Source organism: Adiantum capillus-veneris, chromosome 15 (genome assembly GCF_014529385.1).
Source record: "Adiantum capillus-veneris isolate H3 chromosome 15, ASM1452938v2, whole genome shotgun sequence".
Classification (NCBI taxonomy): domain Eukaryota; kingdom Viridiplantae; phylum Streptophyta; class Polypodiopsida; order Polypodiales; family Pteridaceae; genus Adiantum; species Adiantum capillus-veneris.
The window spans coordinates 123,651,341-123,674,435 of NC_140945.1; positions in this window are offsets into that span (position 1 = coordinate 123,651,341).

The window sequence follows — 23,095 nt, forward strand, 5'->3', positions numbered from 1 at the left end:
GACGTACCTTAGGAGAGTGATATTCTTTTTGAGATTTGAAGCACTTTTAAAACACCCACTTTTAAGCGCAAAAAAGCAATGTCCTTGACATCACTTTCCAGGCCACCTATACATGCTTTCACCCAAACATGATTCACTCACATATATATACATCTGTTTGTCCATGGGGAATGTCATACAGGACATTTATGGGTCTATTTGTTTAAATTTGTTGGCAATAGGAGGATGATTGGATGCTATGTAGCATCTACATGAAATGCTCAACAACCTATATTTGGATAAATGTCAATCTGAAACCAAAAAGAAACATAACACACTTTTATAATTTTTCATGTTCTATGTCAAGTGACTATGATAGGAAGAGCCATAGCTACGGTAGGCTTTCTTACTCACTAGGTGGAGCATTTATCTCACAAGGGCTAAATGTACTTAGACAACATGAGGGAAAGGTTGCACTAAAAAAATGGATTTCACTAATAATGTAGGTTTTTATCTTGGAGTTTGTCTTTTTACTGGCAACATCGCTGTTGGAGGTGGCGGGAGTCTCTCCCATTGGTTATTATGAACGTGTAAATATGGAATTTCTCAAAGATAGCAGCTTTGTAGTAAGAAAACCTTTGAAGGTTCACGATGATATGACAAAATACCATTCTTTGTAAAGAATTTGGAAAGAGCTCTTGTAGACCTTCATGAAGTAAGCTTGTCTTTGTAGCTTCTTCATTGAGTCAGGAAGCTTCAATCCTCTAATATCTCAATTGCACAAGCATCCTCATCACCAAATTTCACAAGCATGTTGTTCCAAACATAGTATAGATTTGGTCTCTATTCCTCATGAATTATTTATTTTGTTTGAAATTTTTCAGCATAAAGTTTTGTTAAATTATGTGCACTCTTGCATGGTCCCTCCTATGGGAGGAGGAATTGTGATGCAGACAAAGCAAGACTCACCATTCGGTAGGGCAAATATGGACCTCTAGAACATGTAGAGACAAAACTTGTTTTCTTTAGGACTAAATGCTCTCGGACATAGAGGCTAGTGACATGATAATTGCAAGGCTTACAATATCTCTTCCTTGAACTTAGATAGATATTATTTATCGTGATAGAAGTTTCTAATTAGAAGGCACATTCAAAATACACATATTATACACAGCTTGATATATAATACCTTGAAAGTAGCTAAAGGGAAGAATGATACATTTCCGAGGTCTCTGAAAGATGTAATACTTTCTTGAGGCAATCATGTAAGGAGCATCATCCAGCCCTAGTGTTGTCTTCTCTTGTAGCCATGTACCAAAATCCAAGGTATAAACAATGAAAGAGACCAACATGCCAAAAGGGGAACATGATCATTAACGTTCTTGGGAAAGATAGCACTTTGACCTACTTTGCTCGTGGTGTTTGGTTTCATTTGGGGAAGGTGTAAGAAATAGGACACGAAATTCTTGGGTATCAAATCCATATATATATGTATATATATTCTTAGTAGTACAATTTAAAGAAAAAAGGAAGAATATGTTAGATGTTCCAAATCTGAGAAGAAAACTTGGGCTACAAGCAAGGCTCATTTTAGAATAATTCTTAGTAGTACAACTTGAAGAAAAGAAAAAGAAAATATTAAAGTTCCAAATGGGCTGAGAGGCACTTCTATAAAAAAACAAAAGAATAATTTTAGTGTTTTTTTTTTAAGGGTAACTCACCTTTTTACCTATTAAAAATGGTGAAAACACCCAACCCATCAATACAACCCTGCTACAAGTGGTATCCGGGATATGACTTTATACTATTATCCGCCGGGATATGTAAGCATTGTTTGCCCTTATAAGACCTTGTTAGAAGTAAATGAACGCCTTGGAGTAAACCATACTCAATGCAACACTATAGAGCATACGAAGTATTTCCTTTAGTGGCCTTCCCAATGGGAGAGTATCTTTCCCTCAAATTGTATAGCATAAGAAGGCTATAAAATTGTGGAAACTTATTTGAAATGGAGAGAAGAATTATTGGTAGACAGCTTCTCCACTTGGCAGGTGCCACTGCTCCCACCAACCCGATTGGATTCCGTCATTGCTAGAGATGAAAGTAATAACCACATAGTATCTGTCAGCAGACCACTTGCCTATCTCCATCAAGCTTAGAAAAGCCAAAGGGGAAGTTCAATACCCTCAAGGGTCTAAGAAGCTGCTTCCTTCAGGAACGCACCTTTTCAGAGGCCTGGCCAAAAAAGAAATGGACAAGCTTGGCAAAGAAGTCAATGCGGAAAATCCAAAAGCTTGGGTATCCTTTGCCAAGAGCATGCAAAAAGCAATCAAAATTGTAGTCCCTAGACTGAAGAGGCACCGTGTGACGAGGGCCTTAAGCAGTTGGAAGATGAAGCGGAATGAATGACCATTAAAAAACATGAAGGAACATCCTGTGAAGCAGAGCACAGAAGGTGGGTTAAAGCCAAAGCAGACTTGACCGAACACCGTCTGGAATAAATTCAAAAGGCCAGATTGTTATCCTCGAAAACATACCTGGAAACCGAGGCATCTAATCAAGCTCATTTTTTCAGGGCCTTGAGAGTCAAGAGAGGTCAAAGCCTAGTCCATGAAGCCTAGTCCACTCACTTACATACGGGGAGGAAAAGGAAGCAAAGGATCAAGAAGACATGGCTAAGTTGATGCTTGACCACTCGAGCCATACCACAAGCCAATCGAAAATTTGCTCTCTTGAGGTGGCTGAAGCCAGGATCAACATCTTGAAGAGCGTCAAGAAAACAATATTGCAGTCAAAATCCAACCTCCTAGAGAAGGCTTTTACTGAGGAGGAATGCTTCTTTGCATTGATGTTTTAGGAAAAGAGGAATATCTTGGATGGGATGGAATGACCACGTAATTCGTATTGAAATTTGGGAGGATTTGAATTTCTTGATCGTGTGAATGGCTAACCAAACATTAGTCAATGGAGTCCTCACTTCAGGCTTTAAAAGGGCCTCATTAAACCCATCCCTAAGCACATTTGCTAGTCTCAACTAAAACATTGGCGGTCTATAACTATGATGTCAGTTGCGTACAAAATTACAGCCAAGGCAGTAGCCCTTAGGCTCTCTCCCATTTTCGATAAAGTGGTTACTCCCCACCAATAGGGCTTCATCAAAGGAAAGTCAATTTACGCTAACATCCTGCCAGTCATGATCAAAATAGAATACACCTCTTTCACCAAACAATACTGTGTATTACTACAGTTGAATCTCGACAAAGTCTATGATAGAATCACATGGTCCATGAACGTGTCAGTTAGTACTCTCCCTCAGTGATGGAAGTCGTTCTGAGGTTTTTAATAACAGAATGCGAAGCAAAAAGGTCAACAAAGCAGGGTTGTCCCCTGGTCCTGTTGCTTTTTTCCATCGGATCCCACCCTTTGGCTACAATGATGGAAGACAGTGCTGCGAGAGGGGAGATCTAAGGTCTCTTCCTTCCTAACAATGACCAATTGTTGGCGAATCTATTGTGGATGACTTCCTTCTATTCCTCAAAGCCTACCCCTGAGTGGTTAGAAAGTCTTTGGAGATTGTGCAAGAGTTCAATGTAGCCTCTGAAACATTGAAAAATCAAAACTTTCCTTGTCATAGAATGACTCTTTTGTTCCATCTATGTGATCGGGGGAGGTAGTAACGGAGGGTACAATCTTTCGGCACTTGGGTGCCTCCCTAAACCCTAAACCCTAAACCGACCCAGTGCACTAAATTCCTTGCAGCTATTTCAAAGCAAGACCAGGCATGGGAAATTATGATCAAGGAAACGGTCAGCAAAGCAAAATTGATCTCTCAAGGAGGGAAATGGAATGCCTCAAGGTGCACGACAAGCTTCTTGCCCCTAGGTGGTCTAGACTTAGCCTTGGAGGTACATCAGGTGAGTTAGTACGGAAATGTAATAGAGTTTTAGAGGTGTTGGAGTGGGGAGAGCTGAACAGATATTTCCAAAATTCCATCAACCAATTTTCCCCTTGGTTGTTTAAAATAGGTAACATCTCTATGAACAGAAAGTTGAACAATAGGGAACTTAGACATTTGGCCCAGTTTTGGGATAGCAATTCCAAGAGATGGAAAACAATTGACCAATTGGCGGCTCAATTTGATCTATGGGACAAAAAGGCTACTGCCATTAGAATTTTGGAAGGTATTGGCAACTTTTGTATGCCGGTGTGTGAGTCTAAGTTCGAGTGGAAAGCGTGGAGATGGCCCAAGTGCAAACACTTCTATAAACCAAAAACCAAAGATGTATATTTCACTATTATGTCCTCGCCAAATTGGCTCCCTTAACAAGCATTGGGGGAAACAATGGCCGTAATCAAGATGATTGGCAATCGAGAACAACATATGGACACTACAATGGCTGCTTGCAATGAAGATCTTCATTTGGAAGGTTTTATGGGGGGCTCTACCAAACGGATTGGCTTTCATAGATACTGCTCGAGCTGCAAAATGGCAAGCGAGGACCTCTCTCACATGTTCAAGGAGTACCCGGCTATCAGCGTCCTTGTAGGGAAAAGATGCAAATGGGTTCAAAGGACCTTGGGAATAGGGTTCTTCAAGAATGATATGTTCCTAGGAGGGAGGGTGGAAAAAAGCCAAGCTATTCTGGTCTACACTCAAATAGTTAGATTTTGCTACTTTAAGCAAATATGGAGGGTTAAAAATTGTCAAGTGTTTGAGAATGTTCCCATAACTAGCTTCACATAGATTATACAAGAAAGTAAAGATTTGATTGTAGCCTTTGGTAAAGAAAAGGACTCAAACGAGTGGGCTTGGACTATCACATCCGGCTTGCATTGACCTCGAAGTAGGTTATGGAGTGCCTATGTACGAGGCGTGATACAATTTTGTTGGAATATGTTGTCCCTCAAGGCTCGACATGAGCTTGAAGTATATATGTAAATTTTTTATGTTTATTCAATACACTCACATATTGTGAGTTTGCAAAAAAAAAGAAAAAATGAATTATTAGTGGATAGATCCAAAGTAGATTCCAACCGAACGTTGCTATGATTTTGACATGGGGTCCATATAAGTTAGGATGGAGAAGTATGTGTCCAAAGGACTTAGGCTAGTTGGTTGAGCATTCGTCCTCTGTAACCCCACTACAAGAGGTTGTGTGCACTTGTGATGTTGTTAGCGACAGAAATACATTGTTATACTCCCCGGTGTCGCTAAGACCGTCGCTAAGACCATCGATACGGGAACGTCGCTATGAGCGTCGCTATAACGGTCTCTATAAGCGTCACTATATAGCGACGCTTATAGCGATGATCATAGCGACGTTTATAGGCCACCTATAGCAACGTTTATAACGACGTTGCAGAGCCTTATATAGCGACGGTCATAGCAACGCCCGAGAGAAAACAAAATTGGTGGCAGGATATTCATATTGAATGTTTTAATAATTGATTCACCTTTGAAAGAATGTGCAAGCTTAGATATAGACCCAAAGTAGTCATCCACAAGACAATATAACCATTAACTCCATTATCCATATCCATAGTATTGTTTGCCCAATAAAGATACAAAACTAACAAAAGTAAATTGATGAAAGTAAATCAATGACAATTGTACACTTCATTGGCAAAATCACTTGATTGTTAAACTTTGCAAATGTAATAGTTACAACACCATTGTCATTGAAAAAATATACATGGTTTTCCAAAAGACGTATAAACGTCATATCATGATACATATGCTATGACAAAAGGAAACTAATGCTATCTAGCTACGGCTAGACTGACGTCATCTAACCAGATGTCTCATCGCGTCCAAGCAGTATATCTGTCGGATTCTGCAAAAAAAATACAATAAGACAGCTTTCTGTAAGTATAAACATATAATTTATAAAAACAATACAACAAATAGAAAAGAGTAAACCCTAATACTAACCATTCCGTCGCAAGAACTCAGAATGTCCATCAGGGCGTTTAGCCCTTCCTGTCTGCGTACTCGCGCTCTTACGGTGTGCGTACTCACGCTAAAGTTGACGGAGTAAGGCAAGCCCTCTCGCCGGTGATGCGTGAACCAGGGTGTCCCGACAGGGGTCTCTAGCGATGTGTCGACGGGGGTACGGACGTCAGGTGTTTCCACTGGAGTCTGGGCCCTGAAGCGAGGAGTATCGACTGGAGTGACTCCTGGAGGAGTAGCTAGTGGTGTGTAGCCGCTAAGAACGGCCGTCAGCCGCGCAAAACCTGGTGTAGATGGCGATGTCGTGGCTGGTGTCGGGGCGGGCAAAGAAGGAGAGGGTAAAGAGCCTCATCAAATACGAGGCGGTGTCGAGGCATCGGCGGCGACATCCCCACAACAACCGATGTTGCCACCACTAGAGCGCCGGTGCCTAGACGAGTGTGAAGATCGTCTCGTCGACACCGAAGCTTCAGAGCGCGCTGAATGCTCCGAAACAGAGGGAGACGCGGCCGGAGTAGAAACGCGCGATGGTGCGCCAGAACGATGCACTCCGGGTGCGATGGAGACTGAAGCAACATCACGAAGGTCTGCTCACAGAAGTTGCTTGCCCCACCACTAAATCTAGTTGATCGGATGAAAGAGACGCTGAGAAGTAGTAGTATTGCTTCTTAGTGTCTCTTTCACCAGATCAACTAGATCTAGCGGTGGAACGAGCAGCATCTATATTGAGCAGACCAGCTTCGCGATTGCAGCTTCAATCTCCATCCCACTCGGAGTGCAGTTCTCGTTGTCCCTGCTTGTGAGAACATACCTAGAGCATACGTACCTGGAGTGGACGCAAAGACCATTAAATACAATGACGCAATGATGCATATAGATAGAAATGGACAAAAAGCCACGTGAATACAATATACATTATAAAACGGAGCTAGATTGTTCAAATACAATATTTATGGATTTAAGAGGTCTCTCTCTCATCCTCGCAAAGCTTCCTATATCTATATAGAGCTCTCCGTTTAAACAGATGTCCTCCGTTTCATTTTGTAGATCCTCTGCATGCACCCCATAGAGAGTAGCAGCTTGATGCTCGTCTGGCACCACCTCAGCGGCTTCTGACTGAGCATCTTCTCCGATCTCCTTTATTGATGCCGTTGTGATTGGCACATGGTAGCCTTCATACATCCGTGCACTACAAGGGGCTACCTCTATGACGTACCACCAGTTTGATGCACACTTTGTAGGATGAAATATCACCTGCCAGCACCACGTAACTTACATGAGAGCTTCCAAGCACATAACTTTTAAAATTGGATGTTAACTATTTACATACTTACTTGTTTACAATGCTCGGGTAGTACGAAACTGTCTCTTAGGTTAGTCCATTTCTTAGTTGAATCCACCTCAAGAAAACCAGGCTCTCTTCTATGCACAGTAGCGTTGCGACCCTCCATGATTATCTTGAACCATTGCACGTCGAACAAGTCGGCAAAAAATCCTCTATAATCGATCCTCAAAATCTCTTGTAGCGTGCCAAAGTAAGTGAGTTCCGCCACCACAGGATCTGCATTAGAGGACCGTCTCGTCGACTACACTGTTCAAATTTTGACATGATTCCACAATCTTGAGTAAAACGCTTTTTGTCGATCCGTTCCACCCTAAAATGTCAACCTTTACACCATGTTGTTGTGCATGACTCATACTACAACCAACAAAGATTATGAGTGGCCGTTCAAACATCTAGAAAGTCATTAGTCGTACATTGCAAACTTACCTTGGTCGCGCAACCCCGAGAGTACTCCCACTCCTCCTCAGTCACTTCTTCACCGCATTGTTGTGTGCTTTTCAATTAGTTGTGCAACCATCTTAAGCTCATGAATGTTGGTAGGCTCTTTAGATCCATCGGAGAGTGCATTGGTGGTCGTCTTCCCCGTCTCCACTCGATTTGTGCCCTTTGTCGCTCTTGCTTTGCATCCTCATATTGTGAAATCCACTTTTGCATCACTGGATTGTGAAGCATGCAAAATCGGTTGATTTTAGCCTCTAGATCTTCCATCATCTTCTTCTCAACACCGAGATTGCACATGACAATCCCAAATATGCGCTAATTATCTATGGTTTGCCATAGCGTGTCTCGGGCTTTATCAAATCCGTCTAGCCACTCTCCAATGTACACTAGGGACTCTGATACCAGCCAACCTTCTGCTATTCTACCCTTTGGACGTGCCTTCTGACGCACATATCCCTTGAGCGTTTTCATGAAACGCTCTAAAAAGAACATCCATCTGGAATGTACTGTGCCAGTTATTTCCACCTCATCAACTATAGAAACAAGAAGATGCACCTGAATGGTTTGCATGGTAGTAGGAAAGTGTTTCTCAAACATGCACACAACCTCCACAGCATTTAGTTTGGCGAATGGTATGAAGTCTACGTTGATCTCCTTTTGTGAGATCCATTGCACAAACTTCGCAAGTTTGTAGATTGTGTTACGGACGTCACGAGACAAACATCCCTCAATGGCCACCGGTAAAATAAACTGCAAAACACGTGCAGCAATGATATTAAAGTCCACAAACGAATTTGTTACACAATTCCCACTATGCTATATTCCACTATGAACATACCTGACACATTTTATGCCAGTCGTGTAACTTCAAACTAGTAAGCTTTCCTTCTTTAGTAAAACACGTTCAGAGCGAGTGCATTAGCCAGTGGGGGTCCACAAAGATCGAATGGTCTCTTTTACTTTATGTTCTTGGGCTCCTATGAAAATCCATGGCGCTTTAGGGAGTTTTATCGATCCATCAGATGTTGTCTGCGGCCAATATTTCTCCATACGATCCACATTTCTAAGTCAACCCTGGCTCCCAAAGTATCTTTCTTGCCGGTCATATGGTCCCATATTAGATTACCCACATTTTTGAATATGTGTATTGGATCGAGCAAGTGATTGATCATGAGTCGGGGCCAATATGGTAACCCGTATCATAGAGAGAGTCTCTTCATCCCTGGGGACAAATTGTCATCACACATCTCCTTCTGCTCTAACCATGCTTGTGCAGACATCCTCGGTGGCTCTCTTCCCAAAAAGCCATCGTGTAACACATGATTCTCTAGAAGATACGCTTGATGACCTTTGTATATTTGCTTCTTCAATGAGGGCGCCCGACGTGCATTCAGTTTAGGTCCACATGTGAAACATGCTCTGTATCTGCTTGTTTGAAGCCCTGCATGTATACACATGATAATAGATAAGCTTGAGAAAAACCAAGATTTACAGTGTTTGAGTTTAAGTGTAAACCACCTGAGCATTCTATTAGTCAGGGATAGTCATGCATGGTCCACATTAGAATGCCTCTTATCAAAGCATTCCTCGACCTCTGTGTCAGGTCATATCCACCACTTCTATGCCAATCCACAATTGTTGTAGCTCTTCCAATAGTGGACGAAGATACACATCCATATTATTCACTTTATACCGCCCTGGCACAACCAAGCTTAGCCATAGGTGCCCCTTCTTCGTAGTCAACCATGGGGGAATGTTGTAGTTGACGATGACAACGGGCCATACACTGTAAGATGTTGATCTTTAACCAAATGGATTTACGCCATCCATAGCCAGGCCTAGGCGCAAATTTCATGCTTCCCTGGAAAAATCCAACCATGCTTCATCTATATGTTTCCAAGCTGCGCAATCTGTAGGAATCCGTAGCACACTATCTGAAGATTTATTCTCCTCATGCCATGATGCTAGGGCGGCCATGGACTTACATTCAAAGAAATGCTTGATGCGAGGAAGCAGAGGAAAATGTCGCAAAACATTTTGTGGAATTTTTGTTCCGTGGAGATCTACTCAATATCTCTCGGAATCACATTTTCGACACTTCTCCATGTCTATGTATTCCCCTCTGAAAAGAATACAGTCGTAGGACAAGCGTGGATCAAACTGTAATCCATCCCCAAGTTTTGCAAAATCTTTCTTGCTTCCTCTCTGGAATCTAGCATCACATTATCAGCTGGCAGTATCTGCTCTTTGAGCAATCTACACAACGGAAAAAATACGGTACAATTGTGTAAAAATCTATCAGATCATTATACATCTAGAGTTTTTTATTAAAGTAAACACATTGTAATAGATCACCTGAAAATCGTTGTGACATTAGTGTCACTCCATCCAAACTTTTTATGCATGTTGAGAAGAACCAGAAGCGCCTTCAATCTAAACACACATGCTCCATCATATAATGGCGTATCGGCTTCACTTTTCATATCATCATAGATAAACCTTTCTGAATCCATGATCATCTCGATCATTTCATTGATCTCGCGCTCAAACATTACCTCGTTGGGAATGTGGTATGCATGATCATCCCACGAGCTGTCAGAGGCTACATCTTGTGGCCTCACATATGCGGCTTGACCAAAGCGCCTGCGAACACGTGGGTTGCAAGATTGCTTCCTGTTGGCTAGCGTCAGAGTCCGACGAGTTATAATTGGCAACAACTTGATCTATAATAGATGGATCGAACTCACCAAATTTTCCAGCGTGCTGCAAAGAAATGCGTATTGTCCGTCACACAGCATGCTTGCATTGATTACAAGGACATAAGATCCTCGTTGAGAGATAGGTGTTTCGGTTGGACGGCCCCACATCCTTGTCACTACTCTTAATGAGGGTAAAAACCTTATAACTTGGACAACAAATTTAATCTTCTATTGGCATTCTTCATTTTATCTCTCTCTCTCTCTCTCTCTCTCTCTCTCTCTCTCTCTCTCTCTCTCTGTTCACATTGTAAACTACCTCACATTCTCTAGTCATGTCCAATCTCCACACACCTCGGTCTAGAGGTGCACAGAGATCAGAACCATTGGGTTATAATCTCGTCTTTATTGGTCAATGCCTATATGTGTGGGTACAAGAAATATACACACCCACATTTACATGATAGTGCATGTAGTGGACAAAACCCCTTTGCCTCTTCTCTAGTTGTAGCATTTCACAGCATCTTAACATCTTTTCACAGTAGATCTTTGTTCGAGGGATTACTTAACACATTACATGTTGGCCTCCAATCTGAGTATCATGCCGTTGAAAGCTTTCCAGCTTAAGGTCGCATCCGTAGAGAGGAAGAGAGGGATCACCGTTCGTCTAACTCTAATTTTTTTATCGTAATCTCAAAGGTAGACTCTAATATAAAAACTCAATCCAAAATCTAATCTTAAATCTAACCTAATTAAACACGTGGTGATTCGCTCCATTGAAGGGTAAAAGACATACCAATGGGGCTACTAGCTGCGTAGATGTGAATGGGCCTCACATATACAAATACTTCAATGCAAGAGTTTAATAATCTCACCTCTCCACCTCGTCGATCCATGACCCAGGTGATGGGACAAAATCCTCCTCGAAGCTGGCCCAGCTGCCACTCCCCAGGTGATGGGATAATCCCGTCTTGATGCAAACTCTTGCTGCGTCCCTCTGCTGCCCCCACCTTTCTAGATTGGTCATCCTCTCCTCCCTGATACCCTTCCACTCCTCACTTTCAATCCAGTCAGGTCCGGCATCTGTGCGTTTGACCTCCGATGCTTCATGTAGTCGCGCATGTGTCTCCTCATCAACTGGAAACTCCCGATGCAGCTATAGCAATAAGATAATCCTTGGAGGCTTTATCGTGAGCCCTCCAAGAGACCATGACAAACTACAGCGTGTCAGAAAACCTATCTACACAGCTGTCGTATGCGGCCCATCACCTGCTTTCCCTCAGGGATCATAATGATCTCATTGGACATACGATTGATGAGGTAGGCGTATCCCTTTGTCATGTCCTCCCGTGAACTATAGCAACCATGTCCGGTGAATGCTCATCGTCCAGGCCTCTAGGCGACCCCGATGCAGTGTTCGGGTCACTCCTCAGCATCTCCGACGTAGTGGTCGGGACACCACTCTCAAACGCGTAGGCAGTATAATCCTTCAATGTAGTCTGAGTAGTCTCACAAGCACGGACACTCCTCGGTGTGTCATAGGGACTCTACAACAATCCATGAGCTCCAGAAACGGCATGCTCCTCGCCACAACAACCATCACCGCTAGACTGTCGTGAAATTGCTTGTCCGCATAGTCCATCGAACATAAATCTAAATCTAATTTAATCTTAAACTCAAATAAACCTAAATTTAATATAATCTAACGTAAATCTAAATCTAACGCGCGTAAATAAACATAAACTAATTTAACATAAAGCTAACTCAAAATAAACCTAAATCTAATCTAACGTAAATCTAAATCTAACCCAATCTTAAACAATAAAAAGAGGAAAATGGTATAACCTTTCTATCACCCAAGTGTGGTAGATTGGTTATGCCATTTGCCTCTTGATTAACAGGTCTTGAGTTCAACTCCTCGTCGGCTAGATCTTTAAGGTCTCTTGGGATAGTTTCCTATGACGTTAAAACTTTCTTCTTCTCGAGTGTGTGTGTGTATGTGGGTGTGTGTGTGTGCCAATAAAAAGAGGAAAATGGTATAACCTTTCTATCACCCAAGTGTGGTAGATTGGTTATGCCATTTCCCTCTTGAATAACAGGTCTAGAGTTCAACTCCTCGTCGGCTAGATCTTTAAGGTCTCTTGAGATAGTTTTGTACGACATTAAAACTCTCTTCTTCTTGGGTGTGTGTGTGTGGGTGTGTGTGCGCGCCAATACAAAGAGGAAAATGGTATAACCTTTCTATCACCCAAGTGTGGTAGATTGGTTATGCCATTTCCCTCTTGAATAACAGGTCTTGAGTTCAACTCCTTGTCGACTAGATCTTTAAGGTCTCTTGGGAAGTTTTCTATAACGTTAAAACTCTCTTCTTCTTCTTCTTCTTCTTCTTCTTCTTCTTCTCTCTCTCTCTCTCTCCCTCTCTCTCTCTCTCTCAATGTGTGTGTGTATGCCTTCTTTGTTTATGCATGTGTGTGTGTGTGTGTGTGTGTGTGTGTGTGTGTGTGTGTGTGTGTGTGTGTGTGTGTATTTTGTTTATACATGTGCTTGCGTCCGAGTGTCCATATGGATAAGTGTGTGTGAGAGACAGAGAGAGGGAGAGAGAAAGAGGGGAAGGGAACATGAGAGAGAGGAGAGGGAAGGAGCATACCTGGCTCTCCTTCCTCTCCTCATGTGTGTGTGTGTGTGTGTGTGTGTGTGTGTGGAGAAGAAAGAGAGAGAGAGAGAGAGAGAGAGAGAGAGAGAGCATGGGTTATCTTTGCTTGCTTGAGCACCAAAAACTCAGATCTGAGATCTGAGTTTTCGATGCTCTCGTTTATTTTTTTACCCCTGTCGGTGTCACTATAGGCGTCGTTATGGGTGTCGCTAAGTTACAAGTGAACTAGCGACGTCCATAGCGACGGCGTGGGTTTTCACTTTTGAGCGTCGCACTACGAGCATCGCTAATGTGAAGTACCTCTTGTAGTGCTCGTGTCATGGGTTCAAATGCGGCGAGACAACCTTGGTAGCGCTCATAGATGCTTGTTGTATCATGCAAGCGAGAATGTTCATGTTGCTACCAAAAAAAGATGGATAAGTAGGAAAGGTTCACAATAACCAAGCCATTTTAATACGCACTCAAATCATCCACTTTGCTATTTTAAACAATCTGGAAGTCAAGAAACCTTTTGAGTATTTTTATAAAAAAAAACAAAACTCACAATTGTGAGTGAATTATATTGATCAACTTGAAAAATTACAAGGTCTTGTCATGCTCGTGTTGAGCCATGACATCATCCAGGGACCAAAATCACACCGGCTATCAGGGCAGCCACCCCTACCAACCCACCCCCTTATCCTTGATACACAAAGTCCATTGTCATGTTCTTCTGACATCTTTTAATTACCGATAGCTAGTATTTTTCCTCGTCCTAGGCATGCCAACTGCTGACAACAAGGCACAAGTAGTCCTAGACCAATCCTCCGAGTGTTGCTTGCGTCCGAGTGTCCATATTAGCACTTTGCTTTCTTGTATAATTTCTGCGAAGCTTGCCACCTCGAAACCTCCTTCAAACACACGGCGGTTCCTTGTCTGCCATACATTATGTACGAAGAAGTATCGAACGATTTAAGTGCTGATGAGGAGGGCAGGACTACCTGAATTCTTCCCTCCAAGGAATAGATCAGTCTTAAAGAAACCATGTTCTTTGGACCCACTTGCATATTTTCCCTGCTAGGCCTTTGATAGTTGGGCAATCCATAAAGAGGTGGGCTAGATCTTCACCACGAGCTTGCACCCAAGCTTCGATCTGACCCAATCCCTCTCTCGTGAATCTTCACCCCTGTCGGTAGAGCACCCCAGATTACCTTCCATAAAAATACCTTCATGTGCTGCGGAACCTTAGGCTTCCAGATGTTCTCTATTACTTGCTCCCACCTTTCCTCCGGCCATTGTTTTTTCCATATCTTGTTAAGCGGGCTAGATCAATTCTTCTTATGCATCATTGTATGATACATGTCTTTAGGATGGGGTTTCCATAAGACAATCTTGCGACGGCTAAATTTAAAGAAATCATTCAAGAAAGCAGTGAGTGAATACTCTCTATAGGAAAATAAAAATCCTCTAAAGAGTGGAAGCAAACACTAGTCGATGTCGAATACTCATAGCGCTAACTATGGGCTCCTTGCTACCGATCGTAGCATAGCTTGATTAGGCTCTATATGAACCCCTATGTATTTGTTGACTTGTCAAGGCACAAACTATGTGTGGGTCTTTATGTACATTTTTTTCTAATTTAAAACAATACTTCCACTGGCAATTGTGAGTAGGGCCAAATAAAAAGGATGGAGAAGTATGTGGTTGCTTTCCTAGTAGAAGCATTCCATTTTTCATAGATCATGATTTAACACACTTAAGCACAGATACCTATTAGCAGCCTGAAATGTGTGCATGCCCAAGAAGTGGTGGGGAGGAGTGAATGTAGTCAAGGTGGAGAATACTTTCATGCCAATGGGGGTGATGATGTAGATTTGCAAGTTTTCTAAGATTACAACAAAAGATAGAGCCCTTTTGACATAGTTCATGAAAGAGGAAAAGAACCTAACAACTGAATGTACCAAAATACACATACATATTAGTACACGTATTTATACATACATACATATATATACACACACACATATATACATATATTTAGACATACATACATACATATGTGTGTGTGTGTGTGTGTGTGTGTGTGTGTGTGTGTGTGTGGAGGAAGAGAAGAACGTTGGTGAAATCGGCTTTACAAGGAAAAAATAATTGTGAGAAAAAGTCTTTTACAATAACAAAAAGGCAGATGATGCAAGTCAAGGAGGTGGTTGAGGTTATGGAAACCGAAATCATGAAAATTAGTAGATGCTTGACAATCAAAGGAAAAAGATAGGTGGAAAAGGAAATTTTGAGGTAGGAGGATTTAAATAGGTTCAAGAAATTTTTGAGGTAGGGGGTGTAAAGAGATCGGGTGCATCCAATCTCATGACCAACCATGGTGAATAATTAAGTGACCTGCAAACTTTGGACATTCCTACTTATGAAGAGATTGGGGATGATACATCAAATCCTATTGCACATACATGGAATGTGGCACTGCCTTTGTAGGTTTTCCAATGTCTAAAATGTATACAGCTTATGATGCTTGTCAATTTGGAATGCAAGCAAAGGCATCATTTTCTCAAGACAAGTATGTATGCAAAAATATGTTGGAGATAGTGCATTCTAAGGTTTGGGACCTTGCAAAGATTGTGTCTATGGGTCATTGCAAGTTTTATATTGCCTTCATCAATGACCATAAAGGAAAGGTATGGGTATTCATAAAGAAGAAAAGTAAGGAGTTTACCTACTTTCAAAATTTCAAGGGTAGGTATGAATAAGAAACAAATAGGAAAGTATGTACATTGCTTTAGGTCTAATGGAGGGGGAGAGTACTTCTCCAATGAGTTTAGAAGTTTTAAGAAATCATAGAATTTGGAGGGACTTTAGAGGAGCTACAGGGCAATGATAAATGATAAGGATGCCCAAGCTTAATGAAGGTGGTTAAGAAATAGTCAAATGTTTTTTTTTTTTTTTTTTTGGGGGGGGGGGGGGGGGGGGGGGGGGGGGGGGGGGGCATATGTACAATAAATGTTGAGTTTGCAAGGGCTCAAATAATAGGGTCAAACTTACAAGTATAGGAAAAATAGGCCTTTTCTATTTTCTAAAATAGTTGAAAAATGAAAAAACCTTCAATATATTAGATTTTTTCCCCATGTTTTTAGAATCCTCCTATTGCAACCATCAATGAGACACCTTCAAAAAGTGGCTTAAGCTCAAGAACAATCTACCCTCATTACTTCTCATTGAAGGCTTCTTTTGTTATCGAATGGATTCTGAGAAGTTGGACAGTAACACTTATGGTCATGTGTGCGTGAGGGAGAAGGTCAAGGTAGCTGAGTCATGGGCAGGTGGCTGACAGCAGATAGCAGAACATGGAATAAGCCAATAAGAATTATAGTTTTTAGTTATTTCAATAAAGTCTTGATCCCCAAAGTGGAATGTAAATAGCCTCATTTATGAGCTGTCTTTTTTTGGAATTAATATAAATACATGCGTAGAGGAAGCCAGCTCACTCTAAGCATGGGGGGAGGATTGTATCCAATGGTCGCTCTCTCGCTCTCTCTCTCTCTCTCTCTCTCTCTCTCTCTCCATGGTATCCTCGGTCTAGAGGGACGTGTATGTAGGTAATAGGTGTGTTGTTGTCATTATGATGGTCCCGCACACAAAAGTGGTATCAAAGCCCTGGCTACGCTCCGATCAACCTCACACCAAGAAGTCTACATATGCAAAGATAAGTGTATTTTATGCATCATTATCATTTACAATTAGCTTGACTAATTGTGATTAATTTGCAAGAGATCATTTTAATAGACTTTCAAATTATGATTATGACAGTGGTAATCACGAACGTCGTGACTAGCATGAAGACGAGAAGCCTTATTGGGCATGGCAACAAGGAGACATGCGACATGACGAGTAGACACGCAACCCACAGGATACTACGCATGTGAATAAAAGGAAAGCTTTGAAGTTTAATTACATAGCAAGTTTATGTGATCTATTAACCCCGATGAGATTTTATGGAATAGGGTCCTTTAAACGCCCCTTGTAATCAAAGTTTATCTATTTTAATATATGGATTGAGCCCAAATTTTATTTATTTTAATATATAAATTGAGGCTGAAGCCCATGGAGAAGGCGACACCCATGGATAGTTTAAACTCAGGAAATCAGCAATGGCGTTGGTGGAGGGATCCATGTGCCGATGATGTGTACCATAGAGCCCTACAAGCAGAGAGAGGGCTTAGGTGATTTTCATCCAGTCGCTTCATGTCCGAAGTCCCATTTCAAGAAGCGAGAGGGGGTCTCTCTCTCTCCCACCTTTGTCACGCACAATTTAACTGTGTGCTACTAGAACTCCCAGCAAGCAGGCACCTCGTTGTCGCAGCACCAGCCCTTGTTTGCTCTCACCCCGTCACAGTCCAGGGTCAAGGGGCACGGCATCTGAGCCGTCCATTGGCAGCTGCTTCCACAGCAGAATTTATGGATGCAGCGACGGATTTTGGACATGTCAGCAGTCGTCATGGGACTAAGCCTCCTCCAGTAGCATCGTCGCAACTCAGCAAATGGAATTTCTACACGCAGCCAGTAAAACGTCCCCACCTCATCACCTGGAAAATCTGCGCCATGCTGCCATGAGAGCGCTCCAAGTCAGCAGCCAGAATTACGCCTGCTGATGTGTCGAAAACTGACGGATCTACACAGTCAGACCTCACACTTGCTTGGCCCCCCTCCCCTCGACTGTGACGGCCGGGAATGGTCCTTCAGTGACCATTCCACGAAATAATGGCTCGCGGCCTCCCTGCCGCTCGCCATGCGGTCACAATTATTTCGGGGAATGGTCACTGAAGGACCATTCCCTACACCGTCATGCCCCATTCCCCCACTCTTCCCAAGACTTCTCTCTCTAAACGAGAGCCATTCACTGCTCCTCCCACTCTCTCGGACTCCTTCTTGCATGGCGGCGCCCAGTAAACAATTCCTTGTCTCTCTTTTCGGTGTTCCCTTTCCCTCTCAACCTCACTCGTCATCCCTTCTGTGGCCACTAATTCGCTTCTATCTCCCTCTCTTCTTTCAGCTAATCACCACCCTATCATTTCCCACCTTCTGTTTGCTGCTTGTGCTGCTTGAAGCACTCCCGCTCCCTCTCGAGGCGACATAGATCACACTATAGAAATCCTCTTCGGCAGTCAACCACCACACCGTGCACCAGATTTTCACAGTCCCATGCACCAACATGAAATCCAATGACAAGTCTTTGACCTTTCAAATGTGCATAGACTATATGGCTCTCAATAAGGTCACTGTGAAGAATCTCTTCCCTATTCCCCGCATAGATGGCCTCCTTGATAAGTTAAAAGGTGCCTTTGTGTTTAGCAAAATAGACCACAAGTTCGGGTAGCATCAAATTTGTATGCACCCAAATGATATTTTTAAAACCGCATTTCGCATGCAATCCAGGCACTATGAATTTATTGTACTCCTCTTTGGTCTCACAAATGCACCAGCCATATTCTCTTGCATGATGAGCAAAATCTTTTTGGAGCACCATCATTTTGTTATTGTCTTTTTCGATGATATTTTGATTTTCAATAAGTCACAAACTGAACATGAACAACATTTGCAAACTGTCTTCGCACTTTTGTCTGACTATGATCTCTATGCTTACCCTAATAAAAGTCACTTCTTTCAGACAGCAATAGAGTACTTAGGTCACATCGTCTCTACTGACGGTATTCACCCCGACCCCAAGAAGATAGAGACCATCCAAAATGGGCCAATCTCCAAGACTGTCCACGAAGTTCGATCATTTCTAGGTCTCTCTGTCTTTTATCATAAACTTGTAAAGAATTACTCTCACATTGCACTCCCTCTCACCTTTATCACACGTAAGCTTACCCCTTTCTCCTGGCGTGACAGTCAACAAAAATCATTCGACACACTCAAGTATTTTCTCACACATGCACCTGTTTTGCAATTGCTTGATTTTGCACAACCTTTCTTTGTTGTGCTAGTGGATCTGGAATAGGTGCTGTGTTAATGCAAAATGGCCAGGCCATTGCATATGAAAGTAGGAAGCTTAAACCTAGTGAATCCAACTATAGTGTCTATGATAAGGAACTCCTCGCAGTAGTTCATGCATTAGATATCTGGAACATTATCTTATGGGCTCCAACGTTCTCATTAAAACTAACCAACAGGCTATCAAGCACCTTACCTTTGAATCTACCATCTTCGATAGACACATTAAATGGGCCAGGTTTATTCAAAACTTTCACCTAATGATATAGTACCAACCTAACAAATCCAATGTATTAGCTAACGCCCTCAATCGTAGGCCAGTAGATGATGCGCCACCCCCACACCTTCACTCTTATACGTTTGCTCACATTCAAGCGGTGTATCTTAATTATCTTTCTGTTGCTTAAATTCAATCTTTTGATGCTATGATTCCTACTTATGAAACAGATATGGATTTTTCAAATGCCTGGTGTGATTTGGTTGCCAATAATTACTTGCCTGTCGGTGACTATTCTTTTGCAAATGGTTTGTCTTCTATCGTCAAAAGCTTTATGTCACTGCACACTTTAGAGAACTTGCTATTCACGAAATGCATGCACCAAAGTATATGGGTCACTGTGGTATTCAAAGCACTCTATCTGCTTGCATTGACTACTTCTTTTGGCTTGACATGAAGCACAATGTGCACAATTTGTCTCACATTGCATTGTTTGTCAACGTGTCAAGCGACACCATGGTAAAAATCATGGACTTCTTATGCCACTGCCTATTCCAAAGGGCCCTTGGGAAGAGATTTCCATGGATTTTATCACTGGTTTCCCACCCATCTCTTCGCACAATGATATGATATGGACCGTCGTTAGCAAGCAAGAATATTTTACTCCCTGTAAAAAGACTCTAACTACACCTCAAGCTGCAAAAATGTGTTTGGATCTCATTTTTCCTCACCATGGTTTCCCTAAAGTATTAATTTCTCATCGTGATGGTCGATTTTGTAATATTTTTTTGTCTGCACAGTGCACTAATCTAGGCTCCAAAATGGACTTTACATCTGCTTTCCACCCTGAATCTAATGGCCAGACCGAAGCTACCAATAGTACTATGTAAGTTTGTTGCACAAATTTAAAGGTACCCCACCTATTTTTGACGACCCACCCTTAATCAAAGATGATGAAGAATTATTACTTCCTGAATCAATTGTTGATCATGACTTCACTACTACACGCACAGGTACACAATATCATAGACATCTTGTTAAATATAAGAATCACTCTGTCGAAGAATGTCAATGGCTTCTTTCAGCCACTTTAAATCCCATATACCAGCACTTGATTTCTGCATACCACAATCACAGTAACGCATTTAGGCCTGACGAGGCACCTTTAGGCAATGCATAGCATCAACTTTGGTGGAATGATTTGATTGTCCCTAAATGGAATGACATAGAATGACTAGACTTGATTGGTACGTTGGTTGGTTTTTATGGAATTGATTCAAAACACCTTTAAGAGTTCCTACGCCTTTGATAGGCAGGTCTCTCTATTATGCAAGTGATATGGAAATCATTGTTGTTATCTACATGTGTATTAGAGTTCCTACACCTAGTGAGGCAGGACTCTCCGTTATATTTACATGTGGAACGGGCCCACCACATATTACTTTGAACAATTGAGGTCAGTTGCTTTTGTTACCCCGGGGTATATTATGGAATGGATTCTGAGAAGTTGGACACTAACGCTTACGGACATGTGTGAGTGATGTAGTAGGTCAAGGTAGTTGAGTCATGGACAGGTGGCTGAGAGCAAATAGCAGGACATGAAATAAGCCAATAAGAATTAGGGTTTTTAGTTATTTCAATAAAGTCTTTATCCCTAAAGTGGAATGTTAATAGCCTCATTTATGAGTTGTCCCTTTTTGGAATTAATATAAATGCATGCCTAGAGGAAGCCAGCTCACTCTGGGATGTTTGTACCCAATGCTCTCTCTCTCTCTCTCTCTCTCTCTCTCTCTCTCTCTCTCTCTCTCTAGATGGAAGAGCATTTTTTCCCTTCTCACATCTCTTCCTCCCTCTCCCTCCTCTTTCGATCTCAGATTTGATATGATGCACCAAATCCAAGATATGGAGAGCTTCACCTACACCCACATAATCTTTACATAGCTCCCTTTCCTCCTACCCCTCTCTTCTCCCAACTTACCTTCCTTTCTCTTAGAAGACTCTCATTATGAAGCTCCTACATAAGAACTATAGTTTAGGGAAACATCAAACACCTATGGATTCTCTTCTCCTTTGTCATTGTCCAAGAAACCACCATCTTGCTACCAGCATGAACTGTAGACCTTGGTCAAGAATTGAGGCCTTCTACATTGGCCATAGCCAAGGCAAAGATGGCCATTGGACCACCACAATGTATGCAAAGTGGATGTGGTTGATACCATGCAAAAGAGGAGCCCACAAGATCTCTCATCGGCACATTGGGTTGCAGAGTTATTATTGCAAGGGATGCATCGTGGACTTGAAGCAATCCAATGATGGAAGCAAGATGGTGAATGGTCCAGTGTTTAGAAAGCTTCACAATTGTGGCTTGCAAAGGATGATAACCATGGTGGACAATGTCTTGGATGCCTGCCCAAGTGAAGTACCTTTTCAAGCTGTCATGGTTCTTGTGTGGGAGGTTCAAGGTGGAACCAAATGTAAAATAATGTACGTATTCGGTATTTAAGGTACACAATCTTGTATGGATTGAGGTTTAAGGTACGTAAAAATACGCACTATTGGTAAAAATTCCTTAAAAATCAGGAAGAAAATAGGAATTTCATGAGAGAAGCCTACAAATATATCACTCTATATGTCTATATGGCATTAAACATCAATCAAGTGACCTATCATGGTCCATGATATGAACTTGGGACACAATACCACATTTTAATAATAGCAATGGAACTTAAGAGGAGGGAGAACCCCCCCCCCCCCCCCCCCCCCCTAAAAAAAAAAGTATGGATCGAATCCGTACGGTACGGATCCGTACTTTAGGACGTACCGTACGGATGCAGTCCGTACGTATGTACGGTCCAACCTTGGGGAGGTTCCATGTTGCTAGCTACCATATATGCTTCTTTGACTGCACCCTATAATATTTTGGCTTTGCTTTTTTTGGTGATTTCCAATAATTTTTTCTGTTTCTTCCTCTGCATGTAGCACCTTCCCCTTCAATGCCCTAGACATGCTTGACTCTTTGCCCTTTGATTACTTGACACTCATTGAGTTTGAGAATAAAGATTGCTCTTCCACCTGTCTCCTCAAGGGTGAAGGCATAAAATTGGATCATTGCCCATTCAAGGATCTCCACCTCAATGAACACTTGAACTCATTGCATTGGAATGACACAAGGCCAAATAAAATAGAGGCATCATGTCTTTGACTCCCCTTTGACTCTCTCAAAACCATCAAACATGACCACAACGTCTTGATTCATTCCTTTCCTTGAAATTTGGATATTGGATGGAATTGGAAGCAAGGAATTTTGAATACTGAGAGAGAGAGAGAGAGAGATGGCGAGCAACGAGAGAGCGAGGGCGAGTGGCTAGAGAGAGAGGGTGGTGTGTGTGTGTGTGTGTGTGTGTGTGTGTGTGTGTGTGTGTGTGTGTGTGTGAGAGAGAGAGAGAGAGAGAGAGAGAGAGAGAGAGAGTGCTCCAGCACTTCAATGCAAAGGGGGGTGAACCTATTTTTAAAGCATTGCCTCTAAATGTGAAACTTCGCCAAGAGCTTTGGGGCCTTGTATACAAGCCATTATGTGTTTACAAATATGAAACTAGCTCTTACCATTATCATGTGACCAAGGATCTAATATTCTGCCTAACTTGGGTTTCCAAATACTAAAGATAGAAGATTACTATAAATTCTACCACAACCCTAACTATCTTCCTAATCATTTGCCCAACTATAAACTTTGGATGGCCATTTTTCGCGCCCTTGTGTCCCTCTTCATCCTTGTCTACTAACCTGCCTTTAATATTCGATCGGACCACCAAAGCAAGCACACTGTAACAAG